Source organism: Portunus trituberculatus, chromosome 44 (genome assembly GCF_017591435.1).
Source record: "Portunus trituberculatus isolate SZX2019 chromosome 44, ASM1759143v1, whole genome shotgun sequence".
Classification (NCBI taxonomy): Eukaryota; Metazoa; Arthropoda; class Malacostraca; order Decapoda; family Portunidae; genus Portunus; species Portunus trituberculatus.
In genome coordinates this window covers 4297158-4315553 of record NC_059298.1, presented here as the reverse complement: position 1 = coordinate 4315553, position 18396 = coordinate 4297158, and the positions used below count along the sequence as shown (strand labels likewise).

The window sequence follows — 18396 nt, the reverse complement described above, 5'->3', positions numbered from 1 at the left end:
ACAATAATAACAACAACAAAAACATAAACGACAACAGCAACAACAATAGTAACATCATCAACATGAAGGGCAATATTTACGAAAAAAAAAAAAGTAAATTCTTGACATCAATACTGACACTACTTTATTACTTACCATACGTACTACGACTGACACTTTCACGTCCACTATTACTGCTGTTGCTACCATCACTATTATTACTACTACTGTTACATTTCCTACCGTTACTACTACTGCTACCACTACTTCTACTACTAGTTTTACTACTATCACGATTATTACTGGTGGTGGTGGTGCTGGTGCTGCTGCTACTACTACTACTACTACTACTACTACTACTACTACTACTACTACTACTACTACTTATTACTACTACTACTACTACTACTACTACTACTACTACTACTACTACTACTTTTATATGAATGTTAACATCGACAACAAAGACTGACTGTTGTAATTTGATGGTATTAATAATGATATAATATAATAATAATAAATTCATTGTTATTTCTTTTTGTTATCATTATCATTATCATTATTATCATCACTATCATCAGTAGTAGTAGTAGTAGTAGTAGTAGTAGTAGTAGTAGTAGTAGTAGTAGTAGTAGTAGTAGTAGTAGTATTGCTGTTATAATCATTAACTTCATCATCACTGCCATGCTAACAAGAAAAAAAAAAAAAAGACTCTGTGGACTTCCTATTTGAGGAGGAAATACCTGATGCAAAGTGTTGAGTGACAGACGAACGGAAATGTTTCTCCCGTGCAACTTCCTTTCCTCGCAAGAGCCTCAAGAAAAAAAAACATATATACATAAAATAAATAAATACAGCAATGAATTTATTTTGGCCAGTCCACATCAACATAATTTTAAAAATTCCAAAATCTTCACTCAAACATTCCTCGTCGTTACTCTCCTCCGAGGAATTCTAAATGCACGGAAAATCAAGGAAAAAGGTCCCAAAGGTTTAGTTATTGTGAGGGGCGGCGGGCGGCGGTTGGCTGCGGCGGCAGACTCGTAAATAACAGCAGGGTGGGCCAGTAGTTCCCAGTGACAGGGTGACGGCAGGGGTGAGGGAGGCAGCAGGAGGCAGCAGGAGGCCATGAAGGCAGCAAGCATTGGGCGAGAGGCACTGGGTTTGCTTCTCCTGCCTCGGCTACCTTATCGCACGGACAAGATGGCGTCGACCACCACTGCTCAATATTTTGTCATCGGCAAATGTGACGGCGGGAGGCGAAGAGCGGGAGGGAAGGGAGCGGAGCGACCAGTGATGGAGGGAGAGTAAGAGGCAGCGTGAGGGAATGGGGGGAGGCAGAGGGTGCGGTGGCTCGTGCGGGGAGACGGGCGGGGAAGAGGGTAGGGGGAGGGGGAGGAAGGACGGAGAGGCGAGTCGCGAGGGCTTGAGCGGAGACCTGGCAAGGGCAGGAGCGAGGGGCGGGGAGAGGACGTTCCCTCGGGACGGACTGGGACGGTAGTCGGCAAGGCGATTGGAAGGACTATATGAATTTCTTTTACTTGGCCCGGGCCTTTGAGACGCTCTCATCGCCTGGAATACGGAGCTATTTCAGAGGAGCCTAGGAAATTTCTACTTCACAATATTGACACTTCCAGCCTCTTCCTTCTCGCCACGACCTGATTACAACTCACCGCTGTGTGATTTACGGAAATTTTGTGAAGTCTTGACGATCACTCAACACCTCATAGATATTGTGTGTTCTATCATCAAGAAAGAAGAAAAAAGTTTCTTCAGCATGATGCAGGCACACGACAAGCAAAGAGGGTTAAGTGCTCAGAAGACCAAAGTCAAGCAGGCCTTTTAATTTTTTTCTAATTCCACAAATATTAACACAAAAATACTAAACAGAAAACATTAATTTTTTCCACGAAGCAATAAAGAGACACGTACATCTTCGTCTGGAGGAGGAGGAGGAGGAGGAGGAGGAGGAGGAGGAGGAGGAGGAGGAGGAGGAGGAGGAGGAGGAGAAGGAGGAGGAGCAGGAGGAGCGAGTGAGGCGTGGATTAAAAGATGGTGATGGTGACAGTCCTCTTGATGGATGGGGAAGTTTTCGTTTGGAATGTTTTGATTCGCGCCGATGACGAGTGGTAGTGATTGGACGCCGCCTGGCATGGCTGACATGGGAGGCAGGGAAGGCAGAGGAGGCAAGGGGTCGAGGGTGCTGGGGACGGTGAGGCTCCCTAAGTGAGTCTGGTGATGGATGTGAGGGTGCCACGAACGATCCTGCCTGGCTTGCGATGTTAAGATGACCTTCACCTAAATGATCTGCCAAAGTTTATATAATGGTGAACAAATGCAGCTAAAAGAGATGAAGTTAGTGTATAGTAATCATATACACGACTGAGTGAATATCTAATCGTCACCTTCTGCTTCATAGTAGAAAAGATGTAGAAAAGTAGATAATATTGGTGGCTGTAAAAATTGATCATGTAGTACTTATTGATTTTCTAAGATATTTGATGTTTTCTAAGTTAATCTAAGTACTGTGTATTGAGATTGGACGAGTATTTGGTGAAACACTGAATTTGACCCATGTCGAAGTAAACATGTACACGAAGCAACCGTTTTTGATCCATAGTGGCTTAATTCTAAGACACTTATATAAAAATCTACTTCACAAAAAATAAATAAGTAAAATAGAAATGAATAAAGAATAAATAAATCACATATCAACTTTTACAACAGGAACACACACACACACATGCAGACCAGACCAGATCATCCTAGCAGCCTTTATACACTCCTTGTCCCTTGCACCCCTCACCCCTCCGCACACCACCACCACCACCACCACCTCACGCCATTAAGGATAAACTGCCGGTAACTCCATTAAGGCCTCATCAAAACCTGGTAACTTGGACGGCCGGTGCCACAGCTGGATTTAGCCATCACGGGGCCGGCGGTCCATCGTTAGCGTTGTCTGTGAGCGTAGATAACCAGCGCTAATCACTGCCGCGGGCGTAATCCAAGCAAGGAGTTTAGTGAGGATGGACCGAAGTGACATGAGGAATGGGAGGATGGGAGGTGGAGTGGCTGGAATGAATGGTATGGATGGTATGACTTGGAAGGGTACGGAGAGTATGTAGCTGTACTAAGATTTCATTACTTTTGTATTTCCATGGGTTCAGATACATGAAGTGAGTGGCTGGTTTGACAGAGTGACTGTAAGGTGTGTGTCTTTAATATGATTCGCTGATCTGTATTTTCGTGACTCTAAATACAGGAAGCGAATGACTAATATATAGAGAGAGTGATTGTAAGGCAAGTATATGTATGATAGACATATGTGAGTGATTGGTGTGGGTAGAAAGACAACAAGCGACATTGTATTGGAAACTTTCATTATGTCGGTACCTTCACGACTCTTCTGTAGTAAATGAACTGTTGAAATAGGAATCAATGAAAAGTATAAAATAAAATGTAACAAAAGACAAACATTTCTGATAATTCTCACTCATTGCATTATATCTACGTATTTCCGTCTGGTCTGCTCACGTGGCTGTCCTATAATCTATGTTGGGGATTCTCTTAATAGTTCATACGCATCTTCATCAAAACTTCCGATGAGGAAAATGAATACCCTCCCAGAGAGCCGCGCGCGCCGGTCATAACTCGGGAGTTCTGGCCGGAAAACTGCGGGATATACGGGGCCAGACGGAGTGGTCGATCTTCCAGGATAATTCAACGTGCATGAGACTATCGCAAAATGGATTATGAAGTTTGTCCCAATTTTTCTCGATGTACAATGTCATTAGGAGTGACAAGCGGAGGGGGACCGTGAGGCGAGGCGAGGCGGCCAGTTGTGTATACTGTATAATCACCACAGACACTCACTGCCTCTCCTCACACTGTCTTTACCAGACGACTTTAAAAAAAAAAAAAGGACGTGTGCGCCAGGAAAGATAAAAAAAAAGTACAGCAAAACTGGAAGGAGAAATTGAACCACCCAGAAAAAAAAAATGAAAGGAGGACTGATGTAACGTAAGTTCTCATGAATAATTCCAAGCCACAACACCTTGGTGAGGGCTTCTCTTTCTCTCTTTCTCTCTCTCTCTTTCCCTCCTCTCGTAGCTCACGCCTTCAGGCAGCAGCGGCGGCGAACAATGATGTTATCTGGTAGTGCAAACACATTCCTTCAAAGAAAAGAGAAACAATCTGGTCAAGAACACAGAGAGAGAGAGAGAGAGAGAGAGAGAGAGAGAGAGAGAGAGAGAGAGAGAGAGAGAGAGAGAGAGAGAGAGAGAGAGAGAGAGAGAGAGAGAGAGAGAGAGAGAGAGAGAGAGAGAGAGAGAGAGAGAGAGAGAGAGAGAGAGAGAGGTAGGTCACGCACGTGGTAGCTCCGTGTTTTTCGTGGTGTTACAGTGGTTTAACAAAGTGCAGTGTTGTGAAAATTTCAGTGCTTGAAGTGCTAAGTGTCCTGGTGTCCATGTAAAAGTGTAAGGTGTGCTAAGCCTTGCAATAGTGTTAAAAAATCACTTGAAAAGAGTGTTTGTACCCGTGCAGTGACCAAGACCCGGGCCTGACCTGACGCGAGGCCTAAGGCAGCACACAGTTGCCAAATCTCTCCAAGGTAGTTTTTTTAAACAACCTGTATCTCTCTCTCCGTGGCTGGTTTGGCTTGACTTGTGGGAGAGGTAGTTAGTGTCGTGTGTTTTTTGTGCGCCTGTGGGGAAGTGCTTTGTGTTCTGTGCCAGTGTTCAGTGTCTGTGTTCACGAGTGTGTTAGTGTCGCACGTGTCGTTTAGAACCAACACTCGTTGTCGCCCCCACACCTGGCTTCACAATTCCCCAGGGAATCACTTATCCTCTCCCTCAATGTCTAGCCCCGCCCATCGCCCCATAGCCAGGAGAGACTTGCCTGGCTACCAGCCACAGAATTGGTGTTGCGTTTGTGGCAAAGCAACACTTAAGACTCAACACGTGAGCTGTGACGAGGAAACCTGCCGTAACCTTTGTCACAACAGCTGCCTTGGGGATACGCCAGTCTTCAAGTGTAGCTACACGGAGCAGCTACGACTCCAAGCAAACATCCCGGACCCCGTCACCTACATCATCGAGGAGACTGATACACCCCCAACGCCACTACCGGACGACAGTGGGGAGAGTCAGTGGGAGGGCTTGGAGAGAGGAGAGCTAGTTTCACTAGTTGAGAAGCTCACTGAGGAAGCCTCTCAACAAAACTGTGTGATTAAGTCCCTCCAGGACGACCGAGACTTGATCATACAACACAGAGACGTGTTTGCTGCGGCTCTCAGAGTAGCAGACAGGCTGATAGCGTCAAAACAGCGCCAGACGCAAGTAGCCACACGCTCTCAGGCAGTCAGCGCCCACGCAGAGTCAATTGACGAACACTGGGAGGTGGTTTGTCAGGACTCTGAGAGGTGGAGGACGTGGTGGAGCTCGGATAAACCGCAACAGCTCCGCCACTCAGCTGTTTTCTCAACTTCCACCTTCCCTTCGCCTGCCCGGGAAACAACGACCGCTCCGCCTACCTCCACTGCTTCCATCGCCACACAGAGCGACTGTGACACCTCCCCAGCGTCTACTGTCACCCTTCTGCCACACAGAGTGACTGCTCGGTACTCACTACCACGTCTACCGCCACACAGAGCAGCAGGGACTCTTCCTCCATAAACACAGCGAACGGAGTAGATCGCGGTGCCTCTGTTCGCCCACGAACCTCTCCTCAGACCACATCAGGAGATTGGAGAAAAAAGAAAACTAAGAGGGAAGTGCAGCAGGACGCGAGGAAGGTGTCCAGCGAAGGACTGAGGACTCACCAGGCCACCAAGCAGACACAAAAGCGAGCCAAGGCAAAAGTGTGTGAGTACTGCTCACGGAAAGGACACACTTCTGCTACTTGCCACGCCAGAACTGACGATTTACGTCAGGAGCGTCTCATACAGCGGCTCCTTACGGTGGAAAGACACACAGCCACACCCTTCCCACCTGCAGCGCCTCAGCCCGCCCACCACCTCACTTCATTTCAGTCCTTACCACAACCTCGCCCACTCCTTCCTCAGCCTGGTATCTGGAATCAGAGCCAGGGGCGGCAGTGGACCACCCTCTTCACCAGTACCAGCAGTCGGCCGCGGACCCTAACCACCACCTCGGACTAGCAGGCCTCGCTCACTACCATCCCTCACCATGGTACAGCCAGCTTGCCCCGCCGCCAACTAAAGGTCGTCTCTAGCAACGTCCGTGGTCTCCGGACTAACCTTGCAGACTTATACCACAACTGTGTGCAACGACACAATGCAGACGTTGTTGTGGTGACAGAGACATGGCTGAACAGTGAGGTGGAGCCCACGTATGGCAGGATGCAGGGCTTCACCCACTGGGTGAGGAGGGACCGACAGGAGCGAACAGGAGGTGGAGTGGCTGTCTGCTTCAAGGAAGGAATGCAGGCCCAGCTACTCGACATAGACACGCCTCCACTGATGGAGATGATGTACTTCCGAGTAACGCTGGCAGACCGCTCAGCCCTCTTACTGTGTGCCCTGTATCGCCCCCCGCGACAAGGGCCTGACTCACTCCTGTACCTGACTGAGACTTTAGACAACCTGATGATGGCACACAGCTGCAGCCACGTGCTGATTGTGGGGGATCTCAATCACCACCTGGAAAGAGACGCCTACGAGAATCTCCTGAGGTGCAGGGTCTGACAGATCATGTCACCTTCCCCACACATGAACGAGGAGGGACATTAGACCCTGTCATCTCAGACTACCAGGAGGACAAGCTTCAGTGTCATCAGCTGGGGCTCGTGGGCAGCTCTGATCATCACGCTGTACTGACACAGCTGGAAGTGGGCGTGGCTCGGGACGAGGCCACCACCCGCACCATCTGGCTGTGGAACAAAGCAGACTGGGCTTCCCTGCGCCGCGACCTGACCCACACCCCATGGGCCACTCTGCTACAGGGAGGAGCAGAGAGTGAAGCACTTGCACTCACCTCTCACCTTCTCGCCCTCCAGAGACGCCACGTCCCACACAGGGAATACACCACCAGACCGACGGATCAGCCATGGTTTGGCTACCGTTGCCGTGTTGCTGCTGAGGCAAAGTATGCTGCCTGGCTCCGCTACAAGAGGAACCCGACTCGGCGCAACAAGGACTTGCATAGGGCTGCATGCAGGAGGATGGTGGTAACCAGCAAGTGGGCCTTAAAAAAGTGGGAGGAAAGCCTGCGCCGGAAACTGTGTGGCACTGGCGTAGGAAACAAAACTTGGTGGTCCCTTGTTAAGGACAAACAGGAACTGGCCACCAAGAATCCATCCCTCCCTCAGCAAGCAGGACGGTACTGTCGCCACCAGCAGTAAGGAGAGGGCACAGTTGCTGGCTTCCTTGTTTGCTGGAAAATGAAGGTGGGGAATCCACAGCAGCCACCGCCTCAGCTGGTCCAGCAATGTGAGAAGACTGTCACCATGGTGGAGGTGACGCATCAGCAGGTGAAGCGATTATTGCGGGGCTGGACACACAGAAAGCTACCGGCCCTGATGACATCAGCCCGCACCTGCTGAAGCGATGCTCCCAGGAACTGGCTGCCCCTCTCACCCAAGTTCACAACTTGTGTACGGGAAAACGTCTGGCCTTCAGTGTGGAAGGAGGCTCGAGTAGTTCCTGCACACAAAAAGCTCCAGGACGGACCCAAAAAACTACAGACCCATATCCCTGTTGTCAGTGGTGGGTAAAGTGTTTGAGAGGGTCGTGGCAGAGGTGGTGTGTAGCCATCTCAAGGACAATGCCCTCCTCTCAGACCAACAGTTTGGGTTCAGACCTGGAAGGTCAACCTCCGACCTAATGATGCTTCTCACCAGGCAGTGGCAGGACGCCCTCGACGACGGCAAGGACACTATAGTGGTTGCTTTGGACATAGCTGGAGCTTTTGATAAAGTATGGCACAACGGATTACTGGAAAAGCTTCGTGCTAAAGGCATCCAGGGTGGCTTGCTACGACTCCTGGGAAATTACCTGCAGGACAGAAGCCTCAAGGTGGTTGTCAACGGGCAAACATCTGAGTCCCTGCCTGTGGAGGCATCAGTGCCACAGGGTTCAATTCTTGGCCCACTCCTGTGGAATATCTACGTGGATGATCTTCTCCAGCTACTGCCAGGAGTCAAGGCCTATGCTGATGACTGCACCCTCTCCTATACCTATCCACGCCAGGACAGTGGGCGGGCTGCTGAGGCCATCAATCAGCAGCTACGAGTGATAAAGGAGTGGGGTGCTCGCTGGCAAGTGACATTCGCGCCGGAGAAGACACAGGCAATGGTTGTCTCTCGGTCCCCAGCCGCCATGGCAGCAATGGCAGGAAAGTTGTCTTTGGCGCTGCTGCTCTCCACTCCAAGATGACGTCAAGATACTTGGAGTGGAGGTGGATCGAGGGCTGAGGTTTGACAGCCATGTCAAATCCATTGCCAAGAAAGCCTCTCACAGGATCTCCGCTCTCAGAAGGATCGCCAGTTTCCTCGACAGGAAGGGGAGACTGCTGCTGTACAAGGCACAGGTGCGGCCCCACCTTGAGTACGCAGCTCTCTCCTGGATGTCCTGTGCCGCCACACACAGAAGGAGACTGGACAGCATCCAACGCCGCGCCATACGGCTAGTAGATGCTGCAATACCACCTCACCCAGAGCCTGAGCGTCCCTTGATTCACTGGAACACCGCAGAGATGTGGCGGCAATCGTAGTGTTCCATAAGGCACAGGTGCAAAGAGTGCCACATCTGGCAGGGCTGCGTCATCCTCTGAGAGTCACCGCACGGAGCACGAGAACGGTGCTCAATGGTGGTGACGCCGTAGAGGTGCCGCGATCCCACGGGTGTCAGCATCAACGCACCTTCGCAGGACGCGTCTCCAGGATGTGGAACTTGTTCACGGCCGCGGTGCCTCACGTCCAGGAGATGAACACACACAGTGTCAAACTGATGGCACATAAGTGGAGACAGACACTGCCAACTCCTCTGACACTCTTTGTGACGTGACACTCAGTGTAGTGCAGTGCGTGAATAGTGCTAGTGAAGTGAAAAGAACAGTGCTCCATTTACATGCTGACCATCTTGTATATTTTCTATTTTTAAGTCTTGTAAATATTGTAGAGAAATAGATTGTAGTACCCTTAGAATAGGTAGCACACGACAGTGCGCCTTTGGGTACATGTTCTTCTGTATAAATTATGTTTAAATAAAAAAAAAAGAGAGAGAGAGAGAGAGAGAGAGAGAGAGAGAGAGAGAGAGAGAGAGAGAGAGAGAGAGAGAGAGAGAGAGAGAGAGAGAGAGAGAGAGAGAGAGAGAGAGAGAGAGAGAGAGAGAGAGAGAGAGAGAGAGAGAGAGAGAGAGAGAGAGAGAGAGAGAGAGAGAGAGAGAGAGACGCGTCATGGTACACTCATGCATCAGTGTTTGAAATTCATGGCATATATTTATTTTTATCAAGAGATATTCATACGAAAGGGGAATAAATTAATACTGAAATGCATACGAGAAATACAAATAAAGACATACGTGCACAAACAAAGACATATACATCAACAGGCAGGTAGAGAGATATTCTTCGTCTTTAAATACACTCGCACATACATACATAAAGACAAACAGGTACAGAAACATACAAGAGGAGACGTGGAAAAAGGGAGATATGCACACTCAACAGCACACACCACCTACACACACACACACACACACACACACACACACACACACACACACACACGAAGAAGAAGAAGAAGAACAAGAACAAGAACATGAACAAGAAGAACAAGAACAAGAACAAGAAAAAATGAAGAAGAAAAGGAAGAAAAGAAAAGGAAAAGAAGAAGAAAGAAGAAAAGGAAGAAAAGAAGAAGAAGAAGAAGAAGAAGAAGAAAAAAAAGAAGAAAAGAAGAAGAAGAAGAAGAAGAAGAAGAAGAAGAAGACGAAAAAAAGAAAAGAAAAAGAAAAGAAAAGAAGAAGAAGGAGAAGGAGAAAGAGAAGAAGAAGAAGAAGAAGAAGAAGAAGAAGAAGAAGAAGAAGAAGAAGAAGAAGAAAAAAAGCAGAAGAAAAAGAAGAAGAGGAAAAAGAAGAAGCAAAAGAAGAAGAACACTCATCCATCCATACATACATACATACATAAAGACAAATAAACACAGAAACATACACAAAGAGACGTGGAAACAGGTAGGTACACACACACACACACACACACACACACACACACACACACACACACACACACACACACACACACACACACACACACACACACACACACACACACACACACACACACACACACACATACATAAAGGCCCCGTGTCGCCACAATATTGATGAAGCTCGTCATTATTTTGAGTCATTACGGCCTCGTCTTTCATTATTACCGAGAAAACATGTAATTAGTATTTCCAGGTAAATTCACACTAGTATCTGTCCGCGGCGAAAATCCTCTTTGGTTACCCACGAAACATATCAACTGTTTTTCAGACTCGGTTTCAGCCATTGAGTCCCGCAGATCAAACATGTGTAAGCCCTTTCAGTTACGAGCAATTGCCCTAAATTTTGAGCATTCATTAGACAGTTCCGGAGTTAATTACACACACACGCACATACACACACACACACACACACACACACACGACAACGATTACTCCCTTCAGCCTTGCAGTCACTATTACCACCACCACACACACAACCAACAGTCACCACCAGTCACCACCACCACCACCAGTTCCTGAAGAAAGAGACGTCAGAGTTCGCATTATTATTAAATTTCCTAGGAATTGGAAACGTTTTCGTCACCTTCCTTCTCTCTCTCTCTCTCTCTCTCTCTCTCTCTCTCTCTCTCTCTCTCTCTCTCTCTCTCTCTCTCTCTCTCTCTCTCTCTCTCTCTCTCTCTCTCTCTCTCTCTCTCTCTCTCTCTCTCTCACTCAATTTATCTATCTATCTATCTGTAAAAAGCATTATGAACAACTAACATCACCATCTACCAACATTCTCTACCACCACCACCAAAACTACCACCACCACCACCACCACCACCACCACCACCACTACCGTCACCGCCACAGCCTGTATTCACATTCCGCGGCGATATAGGAGGAAATTGATTTATTCTGCCACAAATAGACTCGCGGAAATACTTGGATATACTCCGCCGCGGGTCGCAAGTTCCTCCTGGGCGGCAGTTTTTTATTTCCCGCCAGAGAGAGAGAGAGAGAGAGAGAGAGAGAGAGAGAGAGAGAGAGAGAGAGAGAGAGAGTAGTGATTGTAAAGTTAAAGAAATATAGTTACACTTTACTTTAAAAAAAAAATACAGAATGAAAAAAAGGCGAAGAGAAAAACTAATGATATTTATATTTTGCATCCACTTACTTATTTATTTGATTACTTTGCTTTATTTATTTATCTATTTTTTTTTACTACAAAGAAACCATTATTTTCTCTTCCGTGCACTTATCGCTCGGTGTTGATACAGATAAAATGAAGAAAACACGATACCTTCTTTATGAGTCATTAACCCCTTCAGTACCATGACGTGTTTTCATATTCATTCTGCTTACTGTTTGGCGATTTTATACAGCCTCAGAAATTTATGTGTGTTTTAAAATAATGAAGACTGTGGCCATTAATCTTCTGATCTCTATAGAACCTTCCTAATGTCAATAAAATCGTCTAATCATACCCAAAACTCAAGGTGAAAATGTGTTCTAGTACTAAAAGAGTTAACTGGCGCCACGTGGTGAAGAAAGCGGTGATAGTGATGGCAGAGGAGTGGACAGACCACCCGGACTGTGATGTGTGCAGAAATGAAGAAATGAACATAGGAAGGCGTTGCAAAGTATGGAGACAACAAAAGATTCAGTGATAGAGGAGTAAATAGAGAGGACTTGTATTCGACGCCAACCTGTCATATGTCATTAGGAAAGGTAAAACATTGATTCGTCTAGGTTTTCCAATTCACTCCGCTTGTTTATCAGGTGGTGGTGTTTCTTGAAGTGTTAGATTTATAAAAGGTTCGGTAAGGAAGTGACCATTTTGACTGCAGTGGAATTGGAAAAAAAGAAATGCATAGAAAAATCGTATGGTCATTCTAATTCAATATGCTCGTATCTCCCCTAGTATTGCTTTATCTACAAAGGTGTTTTATATGCAGCTTTAACAGGGCAGTGACAATTACTATTTCTTGCCTATATATTGTTCCTTCTACTGAATTTTATAACATGAAGGTAAGAAAGTCAGTGACGGTTCTGACTCCAGTGGTGGCTAAGTCCGAATCTCTAACACACAAACTGGTCAGCATGTGCCGGTCTGGGAGTGGCTCGTGCTGGCGGGCGGCGGTCATTGCGAGGGGCGGGGAGCCATTCGGACTGTCGACAATGGCCGCCACGTGCTGGACGGAAGGCCGGCAGGAATGACCACTGGCCGGCCGCTCCCCCCACGCCACGCCTCACTCGTCCCCTCCCGCCTCCCATCCGCCACTCGCCTCCCGTCTTGCCGACCTATTCATCCCTCACCATCAGCCAGTCGCTCGCCGCTGACCACTGGGCGACTCGCTGGCCCTGCACATGCTCACTCCCTTCGCCTCGCCCTCTCCACGCTCCCCTTTGCGTCACTGCGGCCCCCTCTGCCTATACGCTCCCTTCCTTCGTCGATTCCTCCTCTTCACAATACTTTTCTCATCTCTCTTTCAAACCACACAAAGAATCTCGTACGTTTGCGATAGTTTGAGCTTTTAAAACGTATGATGGTGATGTTTTATGGCCACCCCTTACGCACTTTGAGCTTCGTGCACTTCCAGCGTAGTAAGCGTCCTTTTAGTCTCTTCTCTCTCCCCCCACCCTGAACGCTGGGAAACGAGAGGTGATGTTGACTGTAGCGTCGGGGCGGTAGATTAATCAATGCCTCAGCTGCACCTCAATTATAGAAAAGCCCAACATGGTTATCGAGGAATGGAAAAATGTGGATGAATTTGAAGGGCACCGAGAGAGAGAGAGAGAGAGAGAGAGAGAGAGAGAGAGAGAGAGAGAGAGAGAGAGAGAGAGAGAGAGAGAGAGAGAGAGAGAGAGCGCTTGTGTGTGTGTGTGTGTGTGTGTGTGTGTGTGTGTGTGTGTGTGTGTGTGTGTGTGTGTGTGACTACCGGACGAATATTTTTAATATTCTTTTTCTGGCGCAGTTATTGGTGGAGAGAGAGAGAGAGAGAGAGAGAGAGAGAGAGAGAGAGAGAGAGAGAGAGAGAGAGAGAGAGAGAGAGAGAGAGAGAGAGAGAGAGAGAGAGAGAGAGAGAGAGAGAGAGAGAGAGAGAGAGAGAGAGAGAAGGAAGCAGCAAGGAGGGGAAGCCTACCGCAAGAAAGACAGAAAAGGGGAGAGAGAGAGAGAGAAGAGGGGAGAAGGGAGGCGGACAGGTCGGTTCTGAGGAAGGGGAAGTGGGGCGAGGGGAGCCGCTAGTCCGACGGGAAGACGTGGGTTCCGCTGCGATAACTTCTTTTGGAGGACGTCCATTTTTAACGAAGACGAGACGAACATGAGGGAAAGAGAGGAAAGATGAGAGGAAATGCACAGGAGATGAGAGGAGGAACAGAAGAGGGAAGGATAGATGAGAGAAAGACATGTGAGAAGAGAAGAGAAAGATGGAAGAAAGTAGGATGAAAAAGACGAAGAAAAGAGAAAGTGAGGGAAGATGAGAGGAAATGCACAGGAGATGAGAGGAGGGAGAGAAGAGGAAGGAAAGAAGAGTGAATGAGAGAAGACAAGGGAAAGATGGAGGAAAGTAAGGATGAAAAAGAGAAAGAGAGGAAGATGAGAAGAGAAATGCAAAGCAGATGAGAGGAAAAAGGGAAGGGGGGAAGACAATATGAGAGGAAGACATGGAAGAAGAGAAGGGGAAGATGGAGGAAAGCAAGATGAAATGACAAACAAGAAGGAAAGATGAAACATTAAAGAAAATGCATAAGAGATGAAGGGAAGAAGAAAAAGGGGAAGGAAAGATGAGAGGAAGACAAAGAGGAGAAAAGAGAAGTACAAAGAGAAGATGAAAGAAAAACACATATGGAAAAAAAATGAGAAAATAAAATAAAAGATGATAGGACAAAAAAAGTGAAGGAAAGAAACTGAAAAAAAAACATAGAAGAGAAGGGAAGGAAAGGGAAGATTATAGGAAGACAAGGGTGAAGAGAAGAGGAGGGAAGCAAATAAAGGATGGGAGAGAGACGAAAAAGAAAAGAGAGGTTAGAATTTGTAAAATAAGCAAAGTGAAGAGAAGTAAAGGAAATGAAAAGAGATATATGAAAGAAGAAAGAGAGAGGGTGAAAAGAAGGAATGATGAGAGAAAGACAGAAGAGAAAAGGATGAAAAAAAGGAAGAAATGATAATAGAAAAACATGGAAGAAGAGCAACAAAGAAGGGAAGGAAAGACAAGAAGAAGAAAGATAGAAAAGAAAGAGAAAGGAAGATATTGAAGGAAGAGAAAGCATGAAGGAGGAAAGAAGTGGAAGACTGAAGGAAACGAATGCTGACATAATACAAGATTAATAATAAATCAGAAAGAATTTGGGAAGAATGAATGAAAGGAAGAATGAGAATAAGACAAGGAGACATCAGTGGGAAGAAGTAAAAGAGAATGGAGTGGGGAGAAGAACGAGAGAAAGAAAATGAAAGTAAGGAAAGAAAAAGAAACTGGAGGGTTTAAATAAAGAAAAAAAAAAGGAATGAAGGAAGCAGAATAGGACGACTGATAAAAAGGAAGGGGGAGGGAGAAAAAAAAAATCAAAACAAGAAAAGAGATCGGAAAAGGAAATGGAGAAAGAGAATGAAGAAAATCAAGCAAATAAAAACGTAAAGAGAAAGAATAAAACAACAGAAAATACTCGAATAATAAAAATAAAATAGAAAACATGTTTGGTTACTTGAAAATACGTACACATATACACAAAACAGATAAATAAAACGAGAAATAAAGGAAAGAAAAGTAATACAGGAAATACATGAGAGATAACAAAGAAGCAGATGAATGAGGAGACAAAGGAAAATTGCTTAGAAAAGAAAAGTAATGAATAAATGAAAAAAGAAGGAAGAACAATGCATAAGAAGTGAGGTAATCCGAGGAAACACGAATAGAGAACTAAAGAAATGGACGAAAATATTATGGCAGTGGATTATGATTATTTGATAACTGTGTGTGTGTGTGTGTGTGTGTGTGTGTGTGTGTGTTCACCACCTCGGTTGCCTGCTGGTCACCCAGCCAGTCTTTCCCATTACGGAGCGAGCTCAGAGCTTATAGATCGATCTTCGGGTAGGACTGAGACCACAACACACTCCACACACCGGGAAAGCGAGGCCACAACCCCTCGAGTTACATCCCGTACCTATTTACTGCTAGGTGAACAGGGGCTACACATTAAGAGGCTTGCCCATTTGCCTCGCCGCGCCGGGACTCGAACCCGGCCCTCTCGATTGTGAGTCGAGCGTGCTAACCACTACACTACGCGGTGTGTGTGTGTGTGTGTGTGTGTGTGTGTGTGTGTGTGTGTGTGTGTGTGTGTGTGTGTGTGTGTGTGTTAATGGTCCAAGTATCAATTAATGTGATTTATTAAGCCACTAATCGACCAGTAATCAGTGACTAATTGCCTCGCTCTAGTTAGTGTGCACTCTACCTGTCGGACAATTAATGTTCCTCGTGTGTGTGAGTCTTACGCGAGGCCTCACCCTCCGCGACACAACGACACAAAGACGCTTCCACTATTCGTTGCTTCCACCACCATTACGAATCAAGAAGCATCAGTTATTAGTTCATTTCCTGGTCATATGATCCACTAAGGTTATGAAATAGATAATGTAATAATGAAACGACACAACAACACGATGGCATTTCCTGACTTGTTACTTGTCTTTTGCTACACTGCATTAGGAAACAATAATTATGACTTTACTTTGTATAGCTGCATGATTCATTACGCTGACTCAATAGAATAGGTAGTGTAAAGACAGTCGGTGTAAATTGATGATATTGACGCATTTCAGTTTCAATATCATTCATTTACTGTCACTCTACTAGATGATACACTGGCTGTATAGACAATGTAATGCTATATCCATACAGTAGAACGATATTGATGTTTTTGTTAAAGGTGAAATCTTAATATATACATGTTTAATTTTTAACCTCTTCAGTACCATGACGAGTTTTCTCATTCATTCTGCTTACTATTTGGTGCTTTTATACAACTTCAGAAACTTTTTTTTTGGGGGGGGATTAAAATAGTGAAGACTGTAACCATTAATATTCTGACCTTCATAGAACATTCTTAATATAAAAAAAAGTCTAATCGTACACACTCTCGAGGTAAAATTGTGTTCCAGTATTGAAGGGGTTAAGCCACATGAGCTACTAAATTAACAGTATAAAAATAGTTACCGTATTGCATAGTTATATTAATGTTTCTGTCTTGAATTCACTGTTTCTTCTTGGTGTAATTCTAGTATATAATATAAAAGCGGAGTTTTCTTCACGACACTGAAACCAGAGGGACTTGACTGCCTTCGCCGCCACACTTCGCCGTCAACAGCACAAGGACTAGCCAACAAGCACTCCACACTCTGCGGCGTGAGGGCCATGGTCGCTACAAGCACATGACACTCTTGGTAAAGCTCAGCCAACACACTGAGCCTCTGAACTTGACCAGACTTGGGAGCTTTTCAGGGCCACTCTTGTCACACACTTGTCAAACTCCGTGCACCCTCCACCACTGCAGCGCCTCCTCATCGAATTTTTGTACACGGTCGCCACTGAGTCTTCCGAGGCTGCAGCTCCTCCTAGGCCTTCTTCAGCACCTGCTCAGGGCACTCCGCCACAATACGACACGCGACATTGACATTCTCTCCATGCTTCTCCAGGACACGGCCGGCGAGGACACTAGACGCCTTTCCATTCGCGGAGTCCTCGAGCAGCGGGAATAGCGCCTCTCAACGAGTACTCCATCGAGAGAGAGGAGCACACGACTACCCTTGGTGTTCCGTGCGACGTGCGAGAAGGAGAGCGCAGGAGGAGCACGCTGAGGTATAGAACATTAGCATACTGAGGGCTGGTGGGCACGGCTGGCCTACCTACCCCGTGCCCTTTTCGTCCCTGCCCCGCCTACCTGTCTATCTACCCTCCTCCTTTACCCCTCCCCTATTCCTCTCCTCCCTTCGCTCGTCTCCCTCTAACCCTTCCTCTCGTCATACACCCCAGCTGGCCTGCCCCACGCTCTGCCCCAATCTGCATCACAGGGGAGCGTTACTGTATTGTTGTGAGCACGGCACGTAGCGTCAGGCAGCCTGGTGTGGTATGCTGGCTGCGGGACGTGAATGCTGCCAGCCACTCACCTCACGCCTTGCATCGACTCTTGGCTGCAGAAGGGCCCCTTGAAATCTTTGAATTGTATTGGTGCGGCGACGCTGCCTGACCTGCGCCCGCCATAGACACAGACCAAGTGAAAGAAGGAATCGTAAGAAATTCAATTGGAATGCACTCTGTTCTCAACACCAAAATTTTAATACATACATTAATAATTTAGATTGGTGTGAAAAAAAAGTATTCATGTCATCTATTTTTTAGCGTTTATATTTTTGAGGTTAATGAAGTTTCAGAAAGACTTTAGTTCAAATTCATTAAGCTCATCTGTAAAAGGAAAAAAAATGAAATATATAACTTCTTCGAAAGTGAACAAATAAATAGATAAATGTAATTATAATCTCTCTCTCTCTCTCTCTCTCTCTCTCTCTCTCTCTCACACACACACACACACACACACACACACACACACACACACACACTTCAGCAGGTCTTGGCAGGGCGATGCAACGACAGATTCCCACAATGAAAGAATGAAGAGAATTAAGAGACGAGACGGAGAGAGAGCGCTGTAAGAGCTACTACGGCATTACATCCTTAGCCTCAAGTTCTGACAAACCCTCCTTTCTTCTCCTCTTGCACTCTCACTCCTAGCGTCGAACCTCACTCTCACCAGACACACCCACACACACACACACACACACACACACACGTCATCTCAATCATTCAATACCATTTACTATTTTCTTTCCCAGTCGACATTATTTATTTCTTTAATGCGTTCCTTTCGTCTAAGTTCAGAAACCTTCATTTATTTCCATTTTTTGTTTCTTTCTTCTCTTCTGTTTCCAGTGTCAAGGTTGTCTCTCAGAAATCGTGGTGGTGGTGGTGGTGGTGGTGGTGGTGGTGGTGGTGGTGTGTGTGTGTGTGTGTGTGTGTGTGTGTGTGTGTGTGTGTGTGTGTGTGTGTGTGTGTGTGTGTGTGTGTGTGTGTGTGTGTGTGTGTGTGTGTGTGTGTGTGTGTGTGTGTGTGTGTGTGTCTCTCTCTCTCTCTCTCTCTCTCTCTCTCTCTCTCT

At 46.4% G+C, this 18396-nt stretch overlaps 1 long non-coding RNA gene across 1 annotated transcript in view; it reads right to left on the bottom strand.

The window, feature by feature from the left end:
- Positions 1–1821: 1821 nt before the first annotated feature.
- LOC123518944 overlaps positions 1822–18396 on the bottom strand; it is a 48401-nt gene continuing 31826 nt past the window's right edge. Inside the window, exon 3 of the long non-coding RNA XR_006678932.1 lies at positions 1822–2286. This is a non-coding gene — a long non-coding RNA (uncharacterized LOC123518944). The remainder of the gene's footprint in view (positions 2287–18396) is intronic.